The sequence below is a fragment of the Canis lupus genome, chromosome 12 (genome assembly GCF_048164855.1).
Source record: "Canis lupus baileyi chromosome 12, mCanLup2.hap1, whole genome shotgun sequence".
In the NCBI taxonomy this organism is placed as follows: Eukaryota; Metazoa; Chordata; class Mammalia; order Carnivora; family Canidae; genus Canis; species Canis lupus.
This window is the reverse complement of record NC_132849.1, coordinates 17,068,972-17,096,685: the sequence shown is the minus strand read 5'-3', so window position 1 is coordinate 17,096,685 and position 27,714 is coordinate 17,068,972. Positions and strand designations below refer to the sequence as shown.

Genomic DNA, 27,714 nt, shown 5'->3' with positions numbered 1-27,714 from the left:
TGAGAAAAAGGATTAGAAAGACAGAATCTAGTTGGTGCCCTCATAACATGCCTCTGAGTATTAAAGATGATATGTAGATTCTGAGTTTTTGACTGAAGTCATTAGTGAGGGAACATTCTCCATCTTTCAACTTATTTCTTTAGGTTCCAGGGAAAATAATCAATTTTTTCTTTAATATTTCTCTCTCCTTCTATCTCAAAAGATACATTCAGAACAATTCTTTTGAGTGAGACAAGGGGTTCTATACTGAATAGAATCTCCAGACATACATATTTCTCGTTTTTAATTTGAATGTCTGACTCCTTTACGTCATATGAGATGTCCCTCCTATATTTTACCATCACTTACCCAATTATACTGTTTGCACTTTTAAACACTACAACTGTTTTGCATTTGCCCATTTACTTGTCTGTATCTCCCTCTAAATGTAATCTTGAAGACAGTCACATCTACTGTGTTTATGGTGGTGTACTTGATGCCTGATCAAAAGCTTGATGTATAGAATGTGCTGAATAAATGATTATTAATATTTTAATGTTTTCATATATCAGCTTTTCAAAAAGACTTTATTTATTCAACAGAGAGAGAATGCACAAGCAGGGGTAGCAGCAGAGGGAGAGGGAGAAGCAGACTCCCCATTGAGCAGGGAGCCTGATGCAGGGCTTGATCCCAGGACCTCAAGATTGTGACCAAAGGCAGATGCTTAACCGATGGAGCCGCCCAGGTGCCCCTATGTGTCAGCTTTTAAGGTAAGCGGTTAAGCCAGTGAACTGAGGAACTGGTTCCTGGCTGGTATTCATGAGATGGCCTTAAAATGCAGCTAGAGCTAGTGATATATGCAAGCCACAAAGGCCATGTGTGTGATGCTTACAGCAATGGTTGGGATATTAGGAGGATTGTGAACCACACATCAGGGAAGGAAAAAAGAAGAAATGGGTAGAGATGTTAAAAGACAGAGTCAAAGTACATAGTGAGCTTGAAGCATCATGATTTGTTTTCATCTACTGCTTCTTTTAGAATCTGAGTTCACTAAGTGCTGAAACCAAGTCTTACTCTTATTTACATTCCTGGGCCAACTAAACACAGTGTCTGGCAGGTAACAAAGCTCAATGAATATTGGTTGAATAGGTAAATGAGTAAACATTGTATTAGGTTCACTAATTTAGTTCCTACCTCACAGAGAGCTCTTACATCTGTCTCCTCTCCCCAAAGCTGTCCACAGTATTTTGGTTCAGATCCTCATTATTTCCTGCCAGGAGATGCCAATGGGCTTCCAAGTGTTGGAAGTCATGGTGCTTTTGAGATACCTCACGCTGCCTCCAGAAGCAGAATGATACAGTAGTAAGAGGCAGACTTGGATTTAAATCCTAGACCTAAAATCCACTGCTGTGTGACTTGAGGCAAATTGCTTAATCTCTTTGGGCCTCAGTGTCCTCTTGGGTAAAATGGAAGTATCAGTTAATGCCTCAATGGAGTTGTTGTGATGATTTAATGAGATCACATATATAAATAATTGACATAATGCTTATCAAAGAGTAGATACTCAGTAGGTATGGAATGCCTTTTTTCCCTTCATATGTGCAACTGGGTTGGTAGCATTGTCACCCTTTGTGGGGTGCTCAGTGCATTCCTCCATTCCTGCCCATGGTTGCCACAGTAGGCTCTCACTTTTTATAGACTTGTGCCTACTTCATCTTCTGCCTGCATCTGTTTGAAATGTGGCTCTACCTGTGGCAGAGTCCTGGTTTTCACATGAGAAATGAATGGAAAGTTTAGGCTCCACCAGAAGCTTATCTGCCAACCTAGGTTGTATTCATTCATTTAATCATTCATTCAACAAATGGATGCACAAACATCTATGGAGGTCATGAGCAAGGCTATGAGGACACCATTTCTTACCTGCATAGAGCTTGCAGTCAAGCAGAAGATACAAGTAAGTAAGCAGATATTTACAATATCATGTAGTAATGCCACAGTGGGGAAAACCTAGGCAAAAATGGGAGTAGATGGAGGGGGAGCCACCCAGCACTGGAGGGTCGAGGGCAGCCTCTGTGGCTTGAGATGGGACTGAGGAGTATGACTTAAAGCCATCTGGAGAATAAGACAGGAGAAGGAGAGGACCAGGTAGAGGGAAGCCCATGTACAAAGGTGCAGAGCTGAGAGGGATTAGTTGTGTGCAAGGAGGTGGAAGGGCTCCACAGTAGAAGAGACTGCTGAGCACCAGGAGAGCACCGCACCCTGTGGTGAGGTCAGGGTCCACTTGCACAGGAGAGGGCCCAGAAGGCCATGAAGAAAATAGTAAGCTGTGCATTCCAGGGAGATTCTTATCTGTACGCGTGTCTTCCACTTAGGGCTCCCTTACTACCTACCTTTGTCCCTCTCCTCTATCTCTCTTCTCTCTCCTCTGCCCCTCCACTGGCTGGCAGAAAGAAACACTCCAACAACAAAGGTGTATGTCCATCTATGAGGGGTTTTATAAGATGGCTAACTCCCTACAATGGGTAAGGTTGTGTGAGGCCCTGTGGGGGACTGGTCACCGGCATACTCTTTTTGACTGACTTGAACCTGTGGGAAAAAAATACTTTTAAAAATGTTCAAGTCCTACACTCACAATCCATTCTAAATAGCCCTGGAAAGATTGTACATTTAAGAGTGAACACTCTCAAGCCTCATGGATACCTTGAGGGTTGGTTCTGCCAAACTGTCATTGACAAAATATCACCTCAGAATGCTCAGTGCATTTCTGCACTCCTGGTCTAGGTTAATACAACAGGCCCCATTTTTCCTTTTTCTTTCTTTCTTTCTTTCTTTCTTTCTTTCTTTCTTTCTTTCTTTCTTCTTTCTTTCTTTCTTCTTTCTTTCTTTCTTTCTTTCTTCTTTCTTTCTTCTTTCTTCTCTCTTCTTCTTCTTCTTTTCTTTCTTTTTTTTTTTTAGAAAAGTAGATAGAAAATTATTTTATGCTAGCCATATTTTGTTTTTCTTCTTTTTCTTCTCATTATCAGTTATTTGGGATGAACATAGCATGGAAACTGGTCCACTTACAGCATCAGTTAATATAGTTAAAGACTACTATTCATTTATCTGTAGTTGTCTTTAAGATGAGTAAACAGTGAGAAGTGTATTTGCACTTTCCCTCTGAGTGACACATATTACCTCATTTGTTCAACATAAATTCATCTACCACGAGTTGAGAGTTTAGTCTGTGCAAAACGGTGTGCCAAGCACAAGAATGAATGTTCCACAGGATTTCACTTCAAAGAGTTTACAGTCTGGTGGGAGAGAGGGATATATATGCTCAACTAACTATTCTCCACATCGTCTTGAGATCACACTGACCTGTTTGTGCTTGTGTTCTCTGAATCCTACCTCTACGTTTTTCTGTCTTCTTCTCTACTCAGGACAGCCTCTGAGCCTCTCCAACTCCCAGTACTACTCTAACATTTCTGCAGCCCTTGCAAGAGTATAAATGGAGGCACACCTACCACACATGTACATATTGATTATAAATCAAGCCAACAAACCGTGATATAAAATGTATTATTCCGTCCTACCTTGACAAATGTATCTTCCTATTGACCTGAAGGCCAGGCTCAACTTCAGAATTTTCAGATTCTTTGGATTTCCACCCTGGACCCTAGCGGTGTAAAGAGGCCAACTCCTATCCCTGTGCCTTGGACCTCAGCCTGCCCTACTTCTTCCCTCACTCCTACAACAAAGGGCTTCATGTATATGTGTATGGACAGCTTAGTTTACACATCCAAATTGCCATACTCCCCAGAATCACCTCTGGCTACACCTGGAACTAGGAGTGCACACACTGCCAGTACATTCTGCCTTCAAGAGGCTGGACTTGGGGAAGAAGCAGCACAGATGAGGAAGCGGAGTTGATGATGTTAGGCAGGAGATTCAAACTACTAGCTACTTATAACTTGGTCTAGATAGTGGGGTGGGGGGGAGGCATTGGGTAGTAGAGCTGGGGAAGAGCCATATCAGAACCCTGCAAGGATGGGGCACCAGGCAAGGAGTCCTCCAGCCCTACCTTAACAACGGTACTGCCAATTACCTTCTTTGCTGGTGTGGTGAATTTGTGGTTATTCTTCAAGATCTAACACAAGTATCTCCTCTTGACTAAATTCCTTTCTTTGTGTCATCACTATACCTTGCACACACTTCTGACCTTGGGACTCTGTGGGAGAAGGAACTATTTTTAAATCACATCGTGTTCTTAGCATCTACACAAGGTTTAGCATTGGAAGAGTTCAGTGAGTGTGTGTTGAATGAATCCCATGTGGGTCTACCTGGTAATGTGGAATGAAAAATGTCTATGGACCAAGAGGCCTGGGAAGTCTTCAAAAAGTAGTGTTATTAGAACAGAGCTTTGATAAATGACTAGGATTCTGGGGGGAAAAATCAGGAAAGAGAGCTCTAGGTAGAAGGAAACACATTTTCTATATACACAACTCAAAACAGATTGTGAAGCTCAAGCATTTCTTTGAAATATCTTCCTAATATACACGGAAGAAATAAAATAATCATTTATTGCTTTGCTTAAGACCTTGATTCTGAAAAAAAAAAAAAAAAAAAAAAGACCTTGATTCTGTTTAAGTATGTTTTCAGAATCCATGCACTGGAAAAGTAGTTCTGGCCCTTTTATGAGCAAGGATGTTTTGCCAGACGGATATGGGGGGCAGCAGTTGGAAGCTTGCTAAATTGTTAGGAAGGAGATTAATGTTATGTAAATGTAAGTAATTAATCAGTGAGCACCTCTCAAGCCAAATACCTGATGTGAAGAGTCCTCCTTTGAGAGGGGAAGATTGCTCTCCTCTGATTAAAAATGGCCTATCAAACAGCATTTAGATCCATCTTTTGCTTCTAACTTTCTCTAAGGTCTGGAGTGGAACCCTCCCTCCCCCCACCATAAAGAAAAAAAGAGAAGCCATGTAATTGGAGCTGAGATCTAGCTGAAGCACCTTGACTAAAGAAAAGTAGAAAATTCAGGACCAGGGAACTGTTCAGGGAGCTCAGAGTTGGGGATTAATGTCAGGCAAGCATGTCTTAACTGAAATAACAGGATATTCAAAAGTTTAAAAGAAAGAAATGTACATGGCCCAGGCCTGAAATCTCTAAACATTTCACCCTCCTGGCCTCAGGAACTAAGTCCAAAACAGGCTGACTGAGCCCTTCTGGTGGCTTTACTTGGGAGATAAATCTTGATTTCTTTCCTGAGATTGCTACCTGGTAGGTCATGTATGCTTACAGCTGCCATTGGTATCTTTCCCAGCATGTGGACAGAGGCTTAAGAATAAAGCTGACAAATACGCAAGCAAGTAGATACAAAGGATGGAATAAAAAGGGGCCCTGATAACATCATTGTAATCCTGGCACATTTGCCTGGACCTACTCAATCCACAGACTCTACCCCAGATCTCTCTATTTTCTCAAATCATTTTAGGTTGAGTTTCTATCACTTGTAACAGCGGCTGCTCTAATATGATATGTTTCCAAAGGCTACCCAGGTTCCTGAAGTTGACAACTATGTTGTCTATTGCCTGCTTTTTGTGTTGAATTAAAACTTATTTAAACTTATGAGCTTGTAGTGCTCAATTTAGCAGCACATATACTAAACTTATGAGCTGAGCTTGTAACTATGCAAGTCCTGGAGAATAAAAAAGATGAACAAAGCCCAGTTTTTTGCCTTCATTGTGGAGGGGAGGAAAATATTTTCCTCAACCCTATTAGGGTCCCTGGCTGGGTCTAAAAATTAAATGGACAAAGACCAATTAACAGGAGAAAGGCATACAGCTTTTAAAATATAAGTTTTACATGACACAGGAACCTTCATAAGGAATTGAAGATCCAAAGAGGTGATAAAACCTGAGTATTTTTATGCTGGGTTTGATGAAGAGTGAACAGTCACAGAGAAATAGGATAGGTCAAACAGTGTGAGGTAAGTGCAGGAGAAACCTGCTTGGATTCTTCTTGTGGCTGCTTATCTTCAATGATAAGGATGCTCCTTTTTTCCTGGTAGAGGCAGGGCACCTTTTACATGAGGGTTTTATGATTTATTTCAGGAGAGGTAAGGTGAGAGAGAAGGTCAGAGTGATCTTCCTGCTTCTCCTGTTTTCTCAAACTCCTTCAGCTTAAAATATTCAATATGCCAATCTGCTGTATTTTGGGGTAGCATGCCCTGAACCCCATCAGTAGAGTACACAATTAGCTAAAAGTCAGTACAAGAGGATAAGGTTCTTAGTAATGAAATTTAGGTTGGATATATTCCATTAATTAATATCTGTAGCTTAATTTTAATCTTTTTAACATTAAGCTTTTTAACAATTGAAATTATTATGATCACTGTTATTATTCAAAGCCAGAAGACATATAGGCTCTGTAGAAGAGTTTTTTGCTTGCTTAAACGTGTCTGATTCTTTTGAGAAATGCAAAAATGACTGAATATATATTGTTTGTAACAAAAATATAATATTCACAATTACAGATTTTTTATAAAGTATATATAAAATATAAAGCAGTGTATATAAAAATGAAAATAGTATATATAAAATAGTATATATAAAAATGTATGGGGAGGCATCCAGAGCAGTTATTAAAGATAAATTCACTAATAATTTTATTATTAAGATAAGAACTAATATAGATTAATAAATTTTAAAAAGAAAAATCTAAAGATAGAAAAATTTAAATAATGAGATCAGAAGCTAATATACTTAAAAGTGGGAAAAGCAGAATTGAGATATTTAGAACAAATTCTTTAAATATAAGCAATAGAGGACACAAATATGGCAAGTTTAATCAAAAAGGAAAGAGAGGACACAATTATAAAGTTGAAATTAAAGGAGATCTAAAAATGATAAAAGTTCATTATGCCATTCAACTAATTTGAATAGCTCAATGAATTGGATGAGTCTCCAGGACAAAATACTTACTGCAAATTTAATCAATAGTAAGTAGAAATCCAAATATACCTAATACAGTTTCTGGCAAAGAGTAGGCATTCAATAAATTGAATGAATGGACAGAGAAGACTTGGAACAGGTATCAAAGCACATTTAGGTGACTAAAGCATCTTTTCAAACTTCCAAAAACTTAACATCAGCCACACTATGGGAATTATTTCAGAGTTCAGAGAATGATAGCAATGTATACAGTTTATATTAAGAAACAAGTATTATCTGAAAACAAAATCTATAGGCTGTGAAAAAGAAAATCACAAATCTGGCTTATGAATATAGATTAAATAAACTATATAAATATAATATGCTTATGATTATATCTCTTGAAAATGGATGGATAGATTTACACAAACTGAGAAGCTGTGTTTGGGAGGCTGGGTTATCTGATTTTAAACAGGCTGAGAGACATAAACTTTTGTTCAGGTCTCCCAGGAACGCCTTTGAAGATATGGGCAATATTTTCTACCCAAAGAGAGGCATGGGAGGCAGATGTGAATGTCAAGGAGTAAAAAAATACAATGGGTAATAAAGTGACAGGGAAAGAGGAGCAAAATGCACACACACACACACACACACACACACACACAAAAACAATCAGTCAAATGGTGGTTTCAAATAAATACTCTGTATCAGAACTCTTGGGGAAAACTCTCCAAACTGCAATCCCTAACTTATGGTCAAGCTGCTTCTCACATGTCATCTTATATAGTAATGAAGTGTGAAGAGTAGCAAGATTCATTCATTATGATTAATATTTCTCCTAAGTGATGCTAGCAGTATAATACTAGTAGAATGTTTATTAAAATAAAAGAATAATTCAAATATAATAGTCACAATACTGAGAGATCAACATACTCAGAATTGTTTAGACCCTATATGAATAAAATTAAAAACAAAAATGCAAAAGGTCTTTGAATTAAAAGTACAGCAGAAAAGTAGATAAAAAAGATTTAATTTGGGCAGCCCTGGTGGCTCAGTGGTTTAGTGCTGCCTTCAGCCCAGGGCCTGATCATGGAGACCCAGGATCGAGTCCCATGTCGGGCTCCCCGCATGGAGCCTGCTTCTCCCTCTCCCTCTGCCTGTGTCTCTGCCTCTCTCTCTCTCTGTGTCTCTCATGAATAAATAAATAAAATCTTTAAAAAAGTATTCAATTTTATAAAGCTGGCAATGTCCCCCAAATTAATTTATACCTATAATATTTTTCAAAATTGTAAAGGGAGATTTCAGGAATTGGACATATATACTTAGATTTTTCTGAAGGAATAAAAGGGCAAGACTATCCAATAACATTTTGAAAAGACAACTAATAAAATGATTTGCTTTACAAGGTAATAAAAATCTTTCTGAAAATAATTATTTTGGGGCACCTGGGTGGCTCAGTAGTTTAATGTCTGCCTTTGGCTCAGGTTGTGATCCTGGGGCCCTGGAATCAAGTTCTGAATAAAGCTCCCCACAGGAAGTCTGCTTCTCTTTTTGCCTATGTCTCTGTTTTTCTCTGTGTCTCTCATGAATAAATAAATAAAATCTTAAAAAAATAATAAAATAATTATTTTTGTTTCATGTATTTAAAAAACTTTTTTTTAAATTTTAATTTACCAATAATCTATGTGCACTATAGGGATGATCATCCAATATTATTATGATACAAAATATAGAATATTATACATTTTTATTTTTATATCAGTATGATTACTTTAAGTGACATGTTCTTATTTTATTAATAAAAAAAGCCAATCAGTAAGTCTTGAAAATATGTTTAAACTTTCTTATTTTATATTGCATAATAGCAACATACACATTATTGTAAGGTTTTCATATTCTGGACCACTTTTAAAAAGTATAATGCAAAACATAGATTCAAGATATACAGATGTATACATACATATATAAATATATGTATATTATATTCATACTACTTTAAAAAGACATATAACATGGGCATCTGGGTGGCTTAGTCAGTTAAGCAATGGACTTGTGATTTTGGCTCAGGTCATGATCTCATGGATCCGGAGATAGAGCCCCACATTGGTCCTGCACTCAGCGGGGTGTGTGCTTGAGTTTCTCTCTTCCTCTGTTCCTCCCCACCCACTCATGCACATGCTCTATCTCTAAAATAAATAAATAAAAATATTTAAAATAAAAAAGGCATAGAACAAAACATACGTTTCTGAACTACTTTAAAAAGGCTTAGAAAAACAGATATGTAATACATATGCACATCTGTATACATATATATTATGTAAGTTTTTTCCAGAAACAATGTACAAACAGAAACCACAACTGTGATTTTGTTAATTTTCTTTTCTGTTGACCAAATTACCTAGTTTCCCCCTGCAATTTAAAGAAATATTGGCAACTCTCTCATGGCTAGTGAGAACTTAGGGGGGACATATTTAGGAGATAAATGTAAGTCATCAGACACACTTTCCAGATGACCTTAAGGTTCGTTTTGCCTGCTGTGAAGGGTTGCACTTTCCATTTCAACTGCATTTAAAAAGTCCATTTAGAAAAATTTAAAAACTCTTTATTTCTGCCTGAGGATGTTGTCCTACTGACTCCCCCTTTGGAGATGCTACAAATCTTCACTTCTTTTTAAGTATGGGGAATGATGTACCAGAGCAAAGCAATAAAGTGTGTTCAGAAGTAACTAAACTCAGCATGCCCTGTTGTTACTGCTTGGCTCTATGATTTCAATCCTATAATTAGATATGTTGTTGGGTTTTGCCAGGCTTTAATGACCTCCATTCTGTTTATGACAAATGCTGGAGAGCCACCCCCTGGGGGAATCCAGGGGGACAGATGAGCCGATAAGAGCTTGTTGTATTTAGTCTTGAGATGCAATTGCCTCATTTTCAGATTGTTCAAAATTCCAGCATGTCAGAAAAATGTATGTACATTGTCTGCGAATGTATATAGGTAGTGTGGGTAGGGTATGTGGGGCAATTTGGAGAGTTGACAATATCAAGGCACTAAACAAGTAAAGGTTGGGTTGAAAGTAATAGCTAGACTGCCCACTGGATGACGCTCTTCATCACTGGTCCTCACGAAGTGGTTAATGAAAAGTTGGGCAAAGAAATGTTTATGTATGATTATTCAATACATTGAAAAACACTTATTGGACGCTTAGTGCATATGAAGTGTTGTACTAGGAACTATGAGGGACACAAGAATGGTTTATAATGAATGTGGGAAGATTATACCCATGTAAACCAACATGATGAAGCAGGCAGTGAAAAGTTCCTCAGGGAAGAATTCCCTGACCTCTCCTGGCAGAATGAAGCCCTGTCCAAGCTCTACTACAATACTTAGTACATTGCAATGTTTGTCTGCACATTTGCTTCATTCACAAGATGGTGAGCTCCTTGGGAACAGAACTATTATCATATTCCATTCCTAGTGTCTTACATGATCCTAACACGAGGTGGGTGCTCAGGAAGTGGGAGTGAGTGTGTGAGCTGGTGAGCATGGGACAGGACCACCTGCAGACCGAAGAGGTGGTCCCGGGTTGTTGGTGGAGAGGGTTAGAGAAGGAAACCTCTGAAGGTAGCCTTGGATATACAGGGAGGCTTTATATCCACTCTGGATGATAGGGCACTGACCAAGGAATTGGTTTAGGTGGAATACATTCACGATTATATGAGGGTTATTAGAAAGTATCCTAAAGGGTCCCCCTGCCTCACTAAAAAGAGTATTTCCTCAATTGGCCTTAAACTCCTTTGAGGTAAGCATATTTTTGTTAAAATTGAAATCTGTTGGGAGGTTTCAGGCATCAACTTTTTATAAATAATCACCGTATCAGATAACTTTCTTTTAGGAATACATTTCTTCCCACAAAGGATAGAAGGTGATCTGGGCGCAAAAAATGGGTATCTGGCTGGGGAAGCAGGTCTGGACAGGAGCCTTAGTCCAAACAGGAGTGGCCTAAGAACATCATCAAGTAGTAGATTTCTAGGGCAAGAGCAGAAGGTAGTAATTGGAAAGGACTCCAAATCCAAGAGTGAACAACCATTTTGTCTTGGGCTAATCCTTTGTACTGAACAAATTGGACACAAGGAGTTAGGTTGCCTTTTATATGATTCCTACTTGTATTTTCCTGTGTCAGTGGAAAAGCAGCCTAGAAGTTAGAGCAGCTGGGAGAATTGGCAATTTCAAATCTAACTTAAAAGAGAAGTATTTGGGGAGTAGAGGAAAATTTGCTTCTCTCCATGGCTAGAGGGAATAATTGGTTCCATCTGACAGCAAAGAATCAAAGCACAAGTTTGGAATCCATTTTCAAATTCCTGAGGAAAGTCTATTTAAGCATAAAGTTTTATTACTATTAGTGACTCTTCTTGAGGTTGAAAAATTAGTCTACTGAAAATGGTTGCAAACCTCCATATAAAGTAGCACAAATACCAAACAGCTGGAAGCTACAGGAAAATGAAGACAACAGCTTTATCTTGAGTGTTATTTCCTATATGAAAGAAAAACCAAAATTTTAAAAGAAGGCTCTAACAATGGATCAGCACTTTTTAAAAATGAGGTCTCAAAAATTCAAAAGGGCACACAGACATGCTTAGAAACATGCTTGCACGGGGATCCCTGGGTGGCGCAGCGGTTTAGCGCCTGCCTTTGGCCCAGGGCACGATCCTGGAGACCCGGGATCGAATTCCACGTCGGGCTCCCGGTGCCTGGAGCCTGCTTCTCCCTCTGCCTGTGTCTCTGCCTCTCTCTCTCTCTCTCTCTCTCTCTCTCTCTGTGTGTGACTATCATAAATAAAAAAAATAAAAATAAAAAGAAACTTGCTTGCAGTACAACAAAAATGCATGAGGCAACCTATGACTGGGTTTGAAGATGGCAGACAAAAAGTCTGTGACCTTTGGTCAGAGATATCCCGGGGCCTTAACATTTTAGGGGTTTGTACTTAACTCCTGCCCAAGCCCAGAGACATGGGAAACTATCTCTGATGGACTTTTGCAGTAAGTCTCTGCTTCCATCCCATCCTTACAGGCAACTGATACAACTTAATAAAAGGGGAAACAGCTTAATTAAATAAAGAAAACATCAGTGTAAATAATAAATCAGTAATAACCCTTTACCCTAGTCTCACAAATGTTCCAGTCTCTTGGGTCATAGAGCTCCTCAGAGACACAAAAGAAACTTGTGTTCAAAGATTTTTTTTTCTTCACCTCCTGTTCCTCCCATCTACCTGCCACAGTATGCTTCAGGAAGCAGGAAGTAGGCCATTAGGTTAATGAGTCTAAGTGTCTGCTAGAGGTGGGAGGAACCAAATCACACGGGAGTGAGGAGAAGGCACACAGAGAATAGGGTCTAAGCTTTTTTTTTTTTTTTTTCTTTTTTGGGGGGGGGGGTCTAAGGTTTTTAAACCGAGTAGAATTCACACACTAGCACATGCCCAGCATTTCTGACACCAGATGTGGGAAGGTTTTCCCCAACAGCAGCTGGGCAACGTACAGTTTAACTCAATACCGACACCATCTATCCAGAGACAGCATCAGATCCTACGGGTTATAGGCTCAGGCCCACAGGAGTGCACCCACTTCAGATGCCAGTTACAAATAATAGGTGCCCACCACCTCCCCCCAGTGTTACCCACAACTTCTGTCCAATTTGACTACAAATCAGAGGTTCCAATGACCCCCTCTCCTTGGGTCTAATAAATTTGCTCACAGAACTCAGGAAAACATGTACATTTACCAATTCACTAAAGGATCTGAAAGAGGATCCAGATGAACAGCTAAATGGAGAGATACATAGGATGAGGTCTGGGAGAGTCTCAAGTGCACAAGCTCTATCCTTGGGGAGCTGGGGGTGTGTCACCCTCCTGTATGAGGATGTGTTCCCACCTGGAGGCTCTCAAAACCCCATACTATTGGGATATTATGAAAGCTTCCTCATGTAGGCCTGATCTATTATTAACTATTTCCAGCCCCTCTTTCTAGTCAGGAAGATGGGGCATAAGCTTGGAGCTGAAAATTCCAAGCTTCTAATCATGGCTTGGTTTTCTGGTGACCAGTTCCATCTGGGAGCCCACCCACAGTCACTTCATTAGCAAAAAAGATGCTTCTAGTGCTCTTATCACTTAGGAAGTTACAAGGGTTTTCAGAACTTTGTGCCAGGAACTAAGGGCAGAAACCAATATATAAATAAATATATATATTCTATTATCTCATATTAGCCCAGATCACAGTTAGACAATGCATAGGGTGCCCCAGGTGGGCTAATAATTTGATACCCCTTCAAACAGATATGCTTGCATTAGCTCTCCCAGATGAAACATAATCCATTATGACTGAACTTATTAGCTACTGATAATACTTCAACAAATTACTCTTAATATATATTATTTATAGTATACAGTGAAATTATATATTTATTATTATATATAAATTATAATATATATTATTATATAAATATATAATTTCACTATATACTCAAGGAACATCCTGTTTTTCTCAGTTACAACTCCTTTTTTTTTTTTTTTAAAGATTTTATTTATTTTTTTATTCATGAGAGATGCAGAAACCCAGGCAAAGGGAGAAGGAGGCTCCATGCAGGGAGCCCAATGTGGGACTCGATCCCAGGACTCCAGGATCACACCCTGGGCCAAAAGCAGGTGCTAAACCTGCCAAGCCACCCAGGGATCCCTCTCAGTTATAACTCCTAAGGAAGCCAATGAGAATACCTGAAAAAGCCCTACAGAGTGGACAGCTAATTAAAAGGTTTCAGCAAATTTCTTCAAAAGTCTCTTTGTGACTTGATTATTGGAAAAGCTAGGCAAATAGAAAACTGATTTCTTTTGAATAAGAAAAACATATCTGTTTCAGATTTTGAAGTGTGAACTTCACGTTAACAGAACATTCTCAAATTTCACATCAGCACTTGCTCTTCCAGCAATCTTTTTTGTTTGCTCTTCTGTGTTGATTATAGCTTGTTGACTAATCATATCTGGTTCTCTTTTTGATTAGACCTACCATGTTTGGTGATTCTTCTCAGTTTCAATTGTTCTTTAGGGGCTTCATTCTTAGACTGAGCTAGCTTAGACTAGCTAATCTATTTGATCTCTTCCCTACCATTTTTATTCTAATCTATTTGATCTCTGCCCTACGGTTTCATAAGCATTTCCCCCTCACAGTTTCTAAACGTTCTTACACATAGTCTTTTCATTTTTAGACCTATTAAAATTTAAGCCTTTAATTAAATCAATGGTCATAAGCACTTAATTCTAAAAATTGCCATCTCCTCTTCTTCATTGGCTCATCATTTTTTAGTACTTAGTAATGAACAGGCATGAGTATTAAAAGTTTGCCTATTATTGGCTCCAGGGGTCATGTAAAACCATGTCCAATTAAACTTTGAGGAAACAAACCAAATTATTTCCAATGTACAGATATTTATTCATTTTTTAAAAAATGAAGATGAGAAACTAATTTACTACTTACAAAGATTTTATACTCCATATTTATTTTTAGAATAAAAAATTTCCTACATGTCATTTTTCAAACCAGGCAACTCCTGGGTGAAGCATATTAAACCAGTTGAGAATTTAGCTAATACAATTTACCACCTTTGCAGGTAATCAGCCTTTTGTTACGTACCACTTAGTTTCAGGATGGTAGCTCACCTGACTTCTGGCTTTGTTGGTCTCAGTTCGTGGTCCAGCCTTGGGTTCCATGCAGCATAAATACCTGTGTTACAGAAATAGAAAAGAAAAAAAAAATGAAGAGATGCTGTTTAAGAATGCTTTTCCAAGACTTTTCATGAAGGCTGATGGAGAGAAATTCCAATTTATATTTCACTACTTGGGAATCTTAATTAATTAATACCATTATTCAGATTTGCCTCAGTGATTTTTAGAAAAGATATTACCTGTCAAAGTATTGCTTAAGTGAATCAACCATTTTAACCAAAATATCAATTTTAATCAAGTGCTCCACCAAAAAATATTAATCTCAGTAAGCCTTCCAAGTCTTACAGCCCACTTTTGCTTGACTCTGACTCTGAAAATACTAGAAATCTTCAGTAATTTCTAAAAACATCCCTTGTAGAAAGATTTTGTTAAAATATTTAAGAACTTTCCACTCCTCCTTTCTGATTCCCCAAATCAACAAAACCCCAATCCTGACCCAAATATGAGTCCAGTGATTCCAAATAGAACTGAAAACTTTTGGAAATGTAAAATCTTTTTTTTCTTTAATTTAATAAAGAATTAGTAACTGCTGATTCTGTATCCATTTTAAATTAAAATTAAAATACAAACAGTTTAGCTACCTCAGTTAGTGCTTAAAAGAGACTAGTCACTTTCCAATCCCATACTTTCTGCTACAAAGATTACCTAACCACTGGGATTTGTGAATTAAAAAGGACAAAAGGGAAAGGAAAGAGAGATTATGCTCATCATTGAAAAGGAGGCTATGAGTGGATCTGGTTGACATCTTTGTTTTCTGGTGACATACTGAGCAAAGTTGAAATCTACTATGAAAATAATCAACTATGAATGGAAATGGGGGTTGAGTGGGGTTGATGTGGTCCTGTTCTTAGCGTGTATTTGTTTGGGGAACATACTGATGCTCCTGGCAAGAACTGGATCCTGTGCTAACATTGTGTTTACAAGTAATGCTATAATGCCAAGGTTGCAAACTCTGTCTAGCCCATCGGGGCTTATTTCTTTGATCTTCACAGTTAAAAAAAACATTGAGCCAACATTTAAAGATCAGGTGATTTCCTATAAACAGGTGATTTCATATAAACACTCTCAGTTCTGGGCATTTTGGAAAATCAGAATAGGATAAAATCAGGTAAGACAACAATAGTCTGCATTACCCACAGACTCTAATTGCCTAGAACTGAGTAGCAGCTGTCCACCCCCAGTCTGTCTATCATTTAGAGCTCCTTTCTTGACAGTGAGTTTCATTTGCCATTTAGCATCATCACACTCAAGCTGTTTCTTAGTAATAGTGAAAATACTGTATCTTGAAAGTAAAAAATGAAAGGCAGGCTGAAAACTTTCTTCCCCCAAGATAAATGACAGACCATGTTTATTTATACAAGTGAAAAAAATCCATATGTTTAAGAAGCAAACAAGTTGGGTCTTTGTCAAAAGAAGACAACTTACAACATCCAGCCATCCCACTAATTTATGTTACTTTCATGGCCCATGTAGGCACTGAAGTTTGCAGTCCCCAAATTATTACATTCTTTGCACCAGTGATTCTCAACAAAGGGGTGTAGAGGAGTATCAGAATCATCAAGGGGCTTTTTCAAAGTATGCTTCCTTCCACATGGACAATTCTGGGATACATGCCCCTCTGGAAGCTTTGTCTGATTATGGAAGCTGTCTAGGAGATTCTGATATAATTATGTGGTGGAGAACTCTATATCTGTTCTTTAGATGGGAACTATTGAAAGGCATCCTGATGTCTTCTTTCTAATTTTTCTCCCCTGTCCCATCCCCAGATAAAACGCCTAACAGCCTAAGAATTCAGACATCATGCCAACCACCCATAATGGAGCTATAGTTAGGTGTATAAATGGTGAGAAGCTGCCAATGAGCCCCTTTCAACTATGAAGTTCTTGCTTCAAATAGTGTGTGTGGGTCAGAGTTAGGGTAAAAGCTACTTAACATCTTTGAATGTCTCCAGATGGGTGGAGGATGTCTCCAGATGGATGGTTCACAAATTTGGGAATCTGTAGAGCTCATTAAAATATCAGTGTCCAGGGCAGCCTGGGTGGCTGGCTCAGTGGTTTAGCACCGCCTTCAGCCCAGGGCATGATCCTGAAGACCCAGGATTGAGTCCCACATTGGGCTCCCTGCATGGAGCCTGCTTCTCCCTCTGCCTGTGTCTCTGCCTCTCTTTCTCTCTCTGTTTCTCATGAATAAATAAATAAAATCTAAATATATATCAATGTCCAAGCCTTGCCATTGTTCTATTTAGTAATTCTGGTGTGGGTGCTTAGAGACTCAAACCAACAAACTGACCATGGCCAGAGTACATATATAAAAATAGAATTCTGACCACAGCCTCTGCAGCAACCAGTCCATGAAGCCAAACCACAGCCTCCACAACAATCAGCCCCAAACAGCCATGATCTGATCAATTAACTGCCAGCTTCCCTAATTTTTGTCCCTGCTCCTAATTTAGCACAAACCAGAGAAATCTAAATGTGTTCTCCTAACCAATCACATATGATGCCCCACTTCCAGTTAGTTCCTCCCGCTTTCCCATGCCAACAACCTCTGATCACAGCACACCAGAATCCTTCCCTTTTCCACAGAACCTTTTACACTCCCTATACCTGCCTTTGTGTTCCTGCAAAATCCAGTGATGGTGGCCAACTCCCTTGTAACAGCAAGTTCTGAATAAATAGACTTTGCCTATTCTCATTTGGGTAGTCATTATTTATTCTTACGGGTTCTAGGAAACAATATTTTCAGCAGGCTCTCCAGATAATTCTGCTGCACATTAACATTTAAGAGCCATTGCTAGAAATCACTCTTAATGTTTTCCAAATCTTGCAAGAATTACTTGTGTTTGTCTATGCGTGGGGAATGGATACAGATTCTCACGTACTACCCCAAGCTCCAAATGAAACAGAATCTCTGGGAAGTGGGTTTGAATTTTTTTTGTAATGAGTTTATTCCTCTAGGTGATGCTTATCATCCATCAAAGGAATTTGGAAGCCACTGGACTATGCTTCTATTCACAGGCTTGTGCCAGGTTGACAGAATACAAAGCACCTAGAAAGCTTATTATAAATCAAGATTTCTAGGCTCCACCTCTGGAGATGCTGATGTTGTTAGTTTGGGCTTTCCCAGTGATTCTGAAGAGTAGCCTGTTTTGGGAAGCAGTGCTATACCTATGTGATTCTCAAACAGCAATGTGCATGCAAAGTCTCTGGAGATCTTATGAAAATGCAAGTTCTGGGGTGCCTGGGTAGCTCAGACAGTTGAGCAGCCAACTCTTGGTTTTGGCTCAGGTCATGATCTTGGGATTGTGAGATTGAGCCCCATGTCTGACTCTGCGCTTGGTGGGGAACCTACTTGAGATTCTTGCTCTCTCTATGCCCCTCCCCCTGTTCTCTCTCTCTCTCTCTCTCTCTCAAATAAATGTATAAATCTTTTTTAAAAATGCAAGTTCTGAGTCAGTGGTCTGGAGTAGGGCTGAGATTCTGCATATCTGATGAACTCTCATATGATGTTTCCCTGGCTGGCCTATTAACAACACTCGGAGCAGTCAATATTGGCTGCACAGTAAAACCAAATGGGGAAACAGCCTCAGGAGTGAGACTCAGGCACCAGGAGGTCTCACCACACAACCAAGATCACTGGTTCATCTGCCCACTGCCACATGACTGGAGCAGTGTTTTTATAGGAAATGCAACATAAGCCATCTGATTAGAACTCTACCAAAATTGGCCTTGATATGTCACTCACTCCTCAGCATGACTTTGTAGCTCTAGCACTTTTCTGGGGGTCTGAGGATGCCTAGAGGCCCACCAAATACACTCGAGAGACCTTGTTCTATTGAATTCCTGTTGAACCACCTCATTGTCAGCTTTCAGGGGCTTCCTGCTGAGGAAGAGGTGTAATGATAACCCAGAATATTCCATGTGCCCAGCAGCTGGGAAAGCGAATGCTAAGAGATAATGGTCTTCAATGACTGATGGAATTTCCATAAGGTAAATGTGTTTTTACCTCGGGGGTGAGTGTGAGAGTATGATTGGGTTCCACCAGCTAAGAAAAAACAAAATAAAAAACAAGACACCAAAACTCCCCTAGTGGTCAGATCTGCTTATTTTTCATCTTTCTTCTCTAGGGTTTCATGACTGATTATACGGGTAAGGGAGATGATAGTGTTGTTGTTGATGAGAAGGCAGATTTGGATGGGTTATAATTACAATTCACCCTTCACCAGATGGCTTCATCCCGTTGCCAGGCATTTGATGAGCTATTTCACGAAGACTGTATGGGGATGGGTTAATGTCTGAAAGCCTGTGGATTTGAATGGACCAACGTGAAGGTGCTTAACAGATCCTGGGATGCTTGACTCATTTTTGCTTAGCGGATGAATAACCTGGTACATAATAAAATCTAAGAGAGCTATTCCAGGAGAAAACTATCTCATACGCAAGGACTATGTGGGTTTCAGGCAAGCAAGGATGATAGCAGAACTGAGCAAATTTATAATAACAGGCCTGAAACCATTTTATCATGAGGTCATGGATGCAAGTTTTCAAAAACCATCTATCCAAAATGCATCATAATAAGTCAATCATAAAATTCTCCTGGCTGATCAACATTTCAATCTGCCTATGCTCTGTAATTATCCATAGCAAAACATCCTCTGTATAATGAAAGCCTGTTGTCTTCAACCATGTCTTAGTATATAAACAAAATGTATTTCTAAGAAATATTCGAACATCTAAAGCCTGGGTCATGTTAGCAATAGAAGCTCTATGGTGAGCCAGAGACTGTTTGTAATTATCATGATGTAAAGTCTTATGCCCAGGCAGAGGTTTGCAGGTTAACAAGGGAAGGCAGCAGAATGCCCATGGGAAAAAAATTCTTGATATCATCTACAAGTGCACATCTGGTTTCAAAGGAACGATAATTCTAATAGGCAATGGTGGGCCTAATGGACATGCATCACATGTATACATATATAATTATAATGTCATATAATATCATATTATGATATAATATAGAATAACATATATAATTTATACATTGATAATATATGTATAATATACCATGCACCTTTAGTTAAACAACAAATTTTTTTTTTTGCTTTTTTTTTTTTTAAACAACAAATTTGATGAGTTCAAAGGTTTTTGAACAGAGAGGTCTAAAAGATAAAATGGATAACCAATTGGCTGAACTTTATAAAAACATTTATATAAACTTTATGTAAACATTTAGCAGATGATGATAGAGACACTCCAGACCAAAGAAAACAAAATTTAAATGCGAGTCTTGCTTTATTGCATAGTAGTAGATCAATGCTGCTTTCTTCATCTTGTCTCACCATGTTATTTTAATACCCTAGGAGATATATAACAAGGGAAATATCTAGCAAAGACAACTGAATATAAAGATAAGAAAAACAGTCTGGGGAATTTCCAATGAATGGGGAATTTCCAATGACTGCCTTATCAGTGGGTATTAAATTGAGAAACACAATATTGGACTGCACCTACCTTGCCCTACCTCATCCCCAACATTAGCCCCTATGGGCAGATACCCACGGAACCCAACACCTACCATGTGATGGGAACTTCCTTTTGAGTGGTTGGGTCTGCTGCTCCCTGTATCAACCACACAGCAGTGTGTCTCTTTCCATTCAGACTCAACTTTGAGAAAAGGCACAGATGTGAGTGAGAACTGGCCAGGCCACACTGTGTTCTGGGATATGTGGTCACCCTAGAAAAAGCCTGGGAACTGTGAAGACTGGGGTACCACAAATATAAACATGAGAGCTGCAGATTAGAGGTGACTCCTTTCTGTCTTCAGAGAGCAGATGAAAAAGCTTATTTCAGTTCAGCAAGTCCTTCAGGAGATGTCTGGCCAAGCCCAAGAACTTGGGGCGGGAGCAGTCAGATATGCCTCTAAGTCCAAGTTGGAAGAGGGGAGCTAGCAGCACCCAGTAGCTAGGTACTCCCAAATTGATAACCTCTTAAAATTCTGTGGATAGATCTCAGGCCTGGATAGCTCCTCTCTAAAGTATTAGTTGACTAAAAAATAATAATGTAATAAAATTTACAAACAAAGGCCCTAAGGAAAAATTCAAGTGAAGCAAAATATTTGAAGACTCAGAAAGGGTATACATTTGCAAATTAGTTGCTATAGGAAATAGAATTAAAAAAGAAAAGACACTTCTCTGAACATTCATTGACAAACCAAAAGCTCTCAGGGGTCAGAACACTGTGCTTCATCTCTTAACATCAGCACTGATTTAACACTCTGAGGGAGCCTAGAGGCCCCTGCTGGGCTCCTGTGAGTAGACCTGTCTACCCCAGAAGCTGGCAGACAGAAAGAAGGCAGCAGCCAGCAGGGAAATCAGATGCAGTTGTGGGGAGCCAGGGACAGTAAAAGCAGAGGAAGGAGGCTGAGATGTTTACCCAGGAAGCAATTTCTTATCTCCTCACACTTGTCATACTTTTTGATACATTTTTATTGACCTTGGATCGCATAGAATATTAAACTTCCCGAATCTATTTTTGAATGGTTTCTTTTTTTTTTTAATTTATTTTTTATTGGTGTTCAATTTACTAACATACAGAATAACCCCCAGTGCCCGTCACCCATTCACTCCCACCCCCCGCCCTCCTCCCCTTCTACCACCCCTAGTTCGTTTCCCAGAGTTAGCAGTCTTTACGTTCTAACTCTGGGAATGGTTTCGTATCTGGAGATTCCTTATGCTATTACGTTGGTATGTAGCATTAGCATTTCCTCCATTCGTCTTTTCTCAGGGATAGATTTAAGAATAAATTAACACTCATTCATTTCTGGCACTAAGGGTGAGACAATAGTATTATTATTTCTTTATGATTTATTAAGGATTGCACCAGGTTTTTAAAATAAGGATTCGCATGTAGGTCTCACAACAACCCACTGGTAGGTGTGAAAATCCCTACCTTGTGGCTTACGCAACTGGGTTCCAGGAAAATTATGTAACTTGATTAAGGTCATATGGAGAAGTCCAGATTTGAACTCAGGTGTACTTTACTCCAAGCCCTTTCTGCCATAACCATGCTCTCTCGAAAGAACACACTGCCAGGAGTTGATGGTTTTCTCTACAGCTCCCCTATCTTCTGATTAAATTGGTCTGTTGGGCAGAATTATGGTTCTCAGTCATTTCCCTTGATGGTTCCCTTCTCTAACTCTTGGGTCAGTTTGCTGCACCTCCTTGAGCCTGAATTTTACTTTGACTCTGAAATTTACTTTTCCCTTGGCACACATTCTCTCTTTTGGGCTAGTGGTTGGTGATTGTCAGCCAATTATTAGCTAATTACTGCCTAGAAATTCACTAGGTAAAGAGAGGAGGAACCTTAGGTAATATTAAGGAGAGAATAATTTACCCTTACTTTTCAATCTCTGTCACAAAAAAAAAAAAAAAAAAACTAAAAAAAAAAAAAAATCATTACCCAAACCAGTATTACTTACCTTGATAAGTTACCTCATTCACTAGATGTGATCTCAATGATTTTCTAAGAAAATCAAATCTACTTTCAAAGGGCAAAAATTTGATTTAATTCAGATATTCAAAAGAATGAGCTGTAGGTTCTAAAGGCAATTCGAAGTTAGTCCAAAAATAAAGTCTGAGATGGTTGGAATAAATATGAATTTTTTCACAGTGAGTATTTTGAAAGTGAACATTCTTCTGCATACAGATTTTCTGTATGTTATTAAAAACTTGGTCATTTTATTTCCAATAAATACTGTTTTATGCCTAAGTTGGACAGAGTTGTCTTATGTAACTTAAATTTTAAAATACTAATTAATACAAAATTTCAAACCTGAAGTGAGGTGTTCAAATAACAGAACTTAAAATATTATCTTAAATATAAAACTTGGTTTACTCATGCTTGGAAGGAAGCATGCACTGTAGTTCATTCTGTCCTGGCTCAGACCCATTTAATGCATTACACACAAAAAAATGGTTAAACAGTAACTGTTTATTAGGATTGAGATCATATACCTTACATGGAACTTCAGGGGACTTAGCAGAAAATGTCAGATTATTCAAGGATATTGGCTACCTCTTGTAGTTCTCAGCAAGGGTGATACTCAAAATATAGTTTACAACTGGGTAAATCCCAAGGGCCCTCCAATCATGGCGGATGCCAGGTGTGGACCTGAGCTCTGAAATCCTGCTGCCCCTTTAGTTGTTGGTTGTAGTGTCCTCTAGGATGCCCTGGGGAAGGGAGAAGGGTAGCGAAGGGATTGGAAAGAGGCAAAAGGCTGTAGTTCTTTCAGTTTTGGTCCTACAGCGACTGACTAAATTATTACTCTTGAAGGATCAAGAAGATCCTTCAAGAAAAGGCTCTTGTCCAAGTTGACCTATGTAATAGAAGCAGAAAGAGAGCCAAATGCAGCTGATCTTTCTCCTGTGACCAGTAATCCAGGACCTATGAGGGTGAGTTGAATTCTCAGTGTGAGTAGAAGCAGGGTGATGATGGAAACCGAGTGAAGGATTGTCCTCACAAATGGGGAGAGTCTGCTCCCTGGCCCTTTTCCCACCACATAGGGCTCCTTTGTGCCTTTTCTTCCTGATACCTGATATAAGACTAGAATCTCTCTGCTCTACAGAAAAAAGGGAACTTAACCCCAACTCCCTAAACATGTCCTGCTGTGCATGTAACACCTATTAGAAGTGATCATTTTCCCACCATTAACTACTCCTCAGTGACACATTGGGATGGTGAAGAGAGGGCTCTGCCTCCCTGCCTGACCTATTGCCTTTAGGCTGTGCCATGGCAGTGTGGAGGCTGAAGTTTGGTCAAGTGGGCAGAGCCGCTAGGCCTGTTGCAAAGAGATGGAAACTGTAAGAGAATGAAGTTAGCCTAGAGTTAAAGATGATTTTTAAATATATTGCTTTGGTTACTGGCTAGAAATTTCTCCAGGAATTGAAAAGACTGGCAGCTAAATAGGGTTTTAGGGCAGTTAAGCTAACAAAGAAAATCTAGTTTAGAAAAAAGCCTATGATACTGAACTCCTAAAACAATTCCCAGGCTCCAAAATCACCAGGAAGGGGACTGCCAAAGCAGCAACTTGAAGAGAACTTATCCCTACACGCTTCTTAGCCATGGTCCTGCAGCTGAAACAGATATATGAAATCTCACAAGGAGGAGACCCAGGAAGCCACACTGGCCAACCAGTCACAGAAGCAGAGGACATGCTATGGATGAGGATGGGGTATCTTATGCATTTTCAGCTTCCCCCTTTATAGATGGGTGCTCCTGTTGTGGTTTTCCTGCTTTTCTTCTACTACTGATTATTCAGCATGTTGGGGATGCTTAAATTTATCAATTAGCTATAAATTGACAGGTTAAAAGAAGCCATAACAAGATTATATCCATTACCCAGGGGTCCTGGTCTTGAAGCTAGATTGGATATGATTTGGGGTGATCTTCCTTTCAGGAGGTGGTGGTGAATACATACATGATTTCACATGGAACAGTTACACTAGGAATGCTACACTGATTGTAAGTACTGGAATAGAGGATAATGTAATCCCTCAGCAACCACAAGGTGGAATGTAATAAACTATGGTAGTTATACTTATCAGCCCAGTAAATTTTCCTTCCTCCTTTTGTACTAAGAGCTTCTGCTCTGCTGGCTAACAAAGTGACCAGAGAGACATTTGTCCTTGATCACCCCTATCTAGTGTGGCTGTGCTTATCCTGTCCAGCCACTCTTGCCCCAGGCCTGGCCAATCATGAGCCCCCATTGCCCTGTGAAATGATTTGTTCTAGTGTGGTCACATGACCTAAGCAAACAAGGAGAGAAATAAGCTTTACCTGCTGATGGTAGTTTGCTGACGGTGGTGCCCAACACATGGAGAAGAGATAAAAACTGGACAATGACAATACCAGCAAGTGCTGAATACCTAGTTTTAGATCCCTAGGCTCCAGTTCTTAGTTTTCATAGCTTTTCTAAAGGTTTTGTGAGCTACTTCTGTATCTTTCTTTATATATATACTCTATGTATTTGAATATCCATAGTTATATACCTATTATACATGTAATTTTCTATATAATATATGTTTAGTTTCCTTCACTTGCAACCAAAAATACCATGTAAATAAACTTGAATTCTATAACTAGTAATAGAACAATGAAAATGACTCCCAAAATGTGCAACCCTCCTGTAACATGTATTATTTAGATAAATCTGCCACTATATTTAGAAAAGTTATACACAGAATGCCATGAGAGAGTAAAAGCTGTGTAAAAGCTACTTTTCTATATGTGAAAAGTAGGAAAATATTTTAGAATTTATCTAGCAATTTATTAAAAGCACGTTTAAAAAAAGATTTTATTTATTTATTCATGAGAGACAGAGAGAGAGAGAGAGAGAGGCAGAGACACAGGCAGAGGGAGAAGCAGGCTCCATGCAGGGAGCCCAACGTGAGACTTGATCCCAGGTCTCCAGGATCAGGCCCTGGGCTGAAGGCGGCGCTAAACCGCTGAGCCACCCAGGCTGCCCCTAAAAGCACTTTCACACCTCAATTAATTTTCACCAAAAAAAGGAACCTAATACAAGTCAGCTAGTGATAATAATAATAGCAATTATTTATTAAGCACCTACTAAGTGCCAGGTGTTACTAGACACTTTGCATGCGTTATCTCTAACACAGTGGCTCTGCATTGTAAGGATTTGTGTCCTGGTTTACAAATAGAGAACTGAGGTTCAGTAATTTTACCAAGCTCACAGTCGGTGGGTGGCAGGGCAAGGTCTGAAGTCCAAATTTGATGCTTCTAAAATTTGTGTGCTTTACCCAATACCACATGGCATTTCCTCTCTACATACTGGGATCCCATCTTTTAAACAAGAAGCAAGAGTAATTACTTGCCCTGTTGGACCTGGCACCTTAGAAACAGAAAGATCTGGGAAGAGAAGGAGACTGAGACAGAACTCAGGACAATAGAAAGCACTGCACGTTGTAAGGAAATGTTCATTGATCCCTACAGCGGAGCAGCTTTTCAGTTTGCAAAGCTTTTCCATGCTGCTTCAGTACAAAGGCATCTGAGAACAGCTTGTGTACAGCAAAGAGAGTTTTCTCTAGAAATCAGGAAAAGATAAAACTAAAGAGTGGTGAGGGCCAGGAAGGGGGCAGTGCATAATCACAAGTGTGTGCTGTCTATGAGCAGCAGCTTCCTGGGGCAGGAGTGGCAGGATGGGCCAGCACGGCCACAATAGACTGGGGCGATCAAGGGCAGATGCCTCCTGTCCTTAGCGGGAGCGCTGCCTTGATTGGTGCTGCCAAATGCTCACAGGGTCTGGAGGACCACCCGTGAGGCCTGCTGGCTGCTACTAATTATCTGCTGAGTTGTCTTGCCTGCTGCAGAGCAAAGGAAGGCTGCAAGGAGGCAGAGGGAGCAAGGCAGCTTCCCCCTTGCATTGGTGGCAGGCCAGGCAGCCTTTAACCAGAAATCCAAATGCCTTAGACTTCAGGAAGCTGCAAATTCTTTGCTAATTTCCTTACTTGCACTGCTCTGCACTTTGTTCTTGCTCAAAACTAATCTGAGAAGTGACATATACTTACATTTACATATTTACCAGCCTGATCACACCCTAAAGGCTGGGGAAATAAAGGCCCCCAAGATAAAGAGGCTTCCTCCTTTCTTCTGGATTATATCCAGAGTGTTATTAAGAAACTTGGCGTCTCTGCCAAACCTTGCTTTTAGAAACAAGATGCACTTTGGCTAATTATTTTTACCTAATGAAAAATGTCTGCTTGAACCGGACTCATTTCCCCCAGGGGTTCTGGTCTCTCTAGGAAATAAAGGAAAACTCTTGACATTTTTTTTTTTTTCCTTTCACAGGCCGGAGATATATTTATTTTGCAATTGACACAAAAGGATCCCTTGTGACATTCTTGCTTGAGGACACATTTCCAGCTCTAACTGTGTTATTAGCCATACCCTTTGGAGAATTAGTAACACATAGCTAGGAAAGGAATAAAAACAATGATTCAATAAGTTGAGCTCAGGAAACATGACGGAGTCGGATATAAGAAGGAATATATAATGTTGGGCTCTGGACAAGATCATCAAGAGAAACTGGTAAGCTGGAGGGAAATCATACTCTGTCAGACCCAACCAGCCTCTGATGTCAGCACTGAGCCCCAAGAAATGACTGGCTTTGATGAGTAGTGGTGAATAAGCTCAGTGGAAGAATCCAGTGGCCTCAGCTTCCAGTTCAAAATGGCAGTGAACAGCAGTTTATGACTCTCAAACTTTGTTTTAAAAGACCCAAGAAGGAAACTTAGAGAAATATACAATAGCAGAAAATCCAAATTAGCAGGCAGATTAGTGCCAGAATCTTGAAGGAATTTTTACAAATTGCAAGGCAAATTACAATAAATTAGTTTTGAAAACAAAGCAGAAACAAAGACTTCATTTCATCAAACACACACACCCTGAAGATAGATAAGCAAATGCTTTGTACCACCCTCACTATCTGTCTCTGGTCTCAGAACCAGAGTCTGTAACCCATGAATGTGGATTTTGAGGTAGCTCAAGCACTCTTGTCCTTCCCACCCTTTACCCTCCCATCATGATACTCAACTTTCCATAGTCAGCAATTGCTAGAAAATGAGTAAGCACAAATGGGAGGGGTATTGGTTGGTTCAAATAATTCTGGGAAGCACAGCCCCATTCATACACCATCTTGTAAGAGATGGGCTCACCTCTAATAGATGGGCTCACCCATGAGTCTAGGGTGTCAGGGACCTACGTGGCAATTGAAGAAACCACTTTGGTTCAGTAGAAGCTACTTTAGTGATACGAGATCACTCTTTTATTGAGATTTAAAAATGTATTAACATAGAGGATGTTTTTTCTTTTGTGTGTTGTGTAGGTGTTATATTTCTCAAGTTTTACTAGCAGAAATTTGCCCATCTTAATACAATGAATTAAGTATCTTTCATCTGAGTATCTGTTTGAGGATATATTATATATAGCATGGGAACTGCTGTTTCTTGAAAGGGTTGAAAGGATAAAAGAAAGAAATTACTGGCTC

General features: G+C 39.4%; 1 long non-coding RNA gene across 1 annotated transcript in view; it reads left to right on the top strand.

Moving 5' to 3' along the window:
* LOC140600656 (uncharacterized) overlaps positions 1 to 27,036 on the top strand; it is a 39,213-nt gene extending 12,177 nt beyond the window's left edge. The window contains exons 3-5 of the long non-coding RNA XR_012003829.1: positions 582 to 749; positions 24,109 to 24,173; positions 26,517 to 27,036. This is a non-coding gene — a long non-coding RNA (uncharacterized lncRNA). The remainder of the gene's footprint in view (positions 1 to 581; positions 750 to 24,108; positions 24,174 to 26,516) is intronic.
* Positions 27,037 to 27,714: the final 678 nt, after the last annotated feature.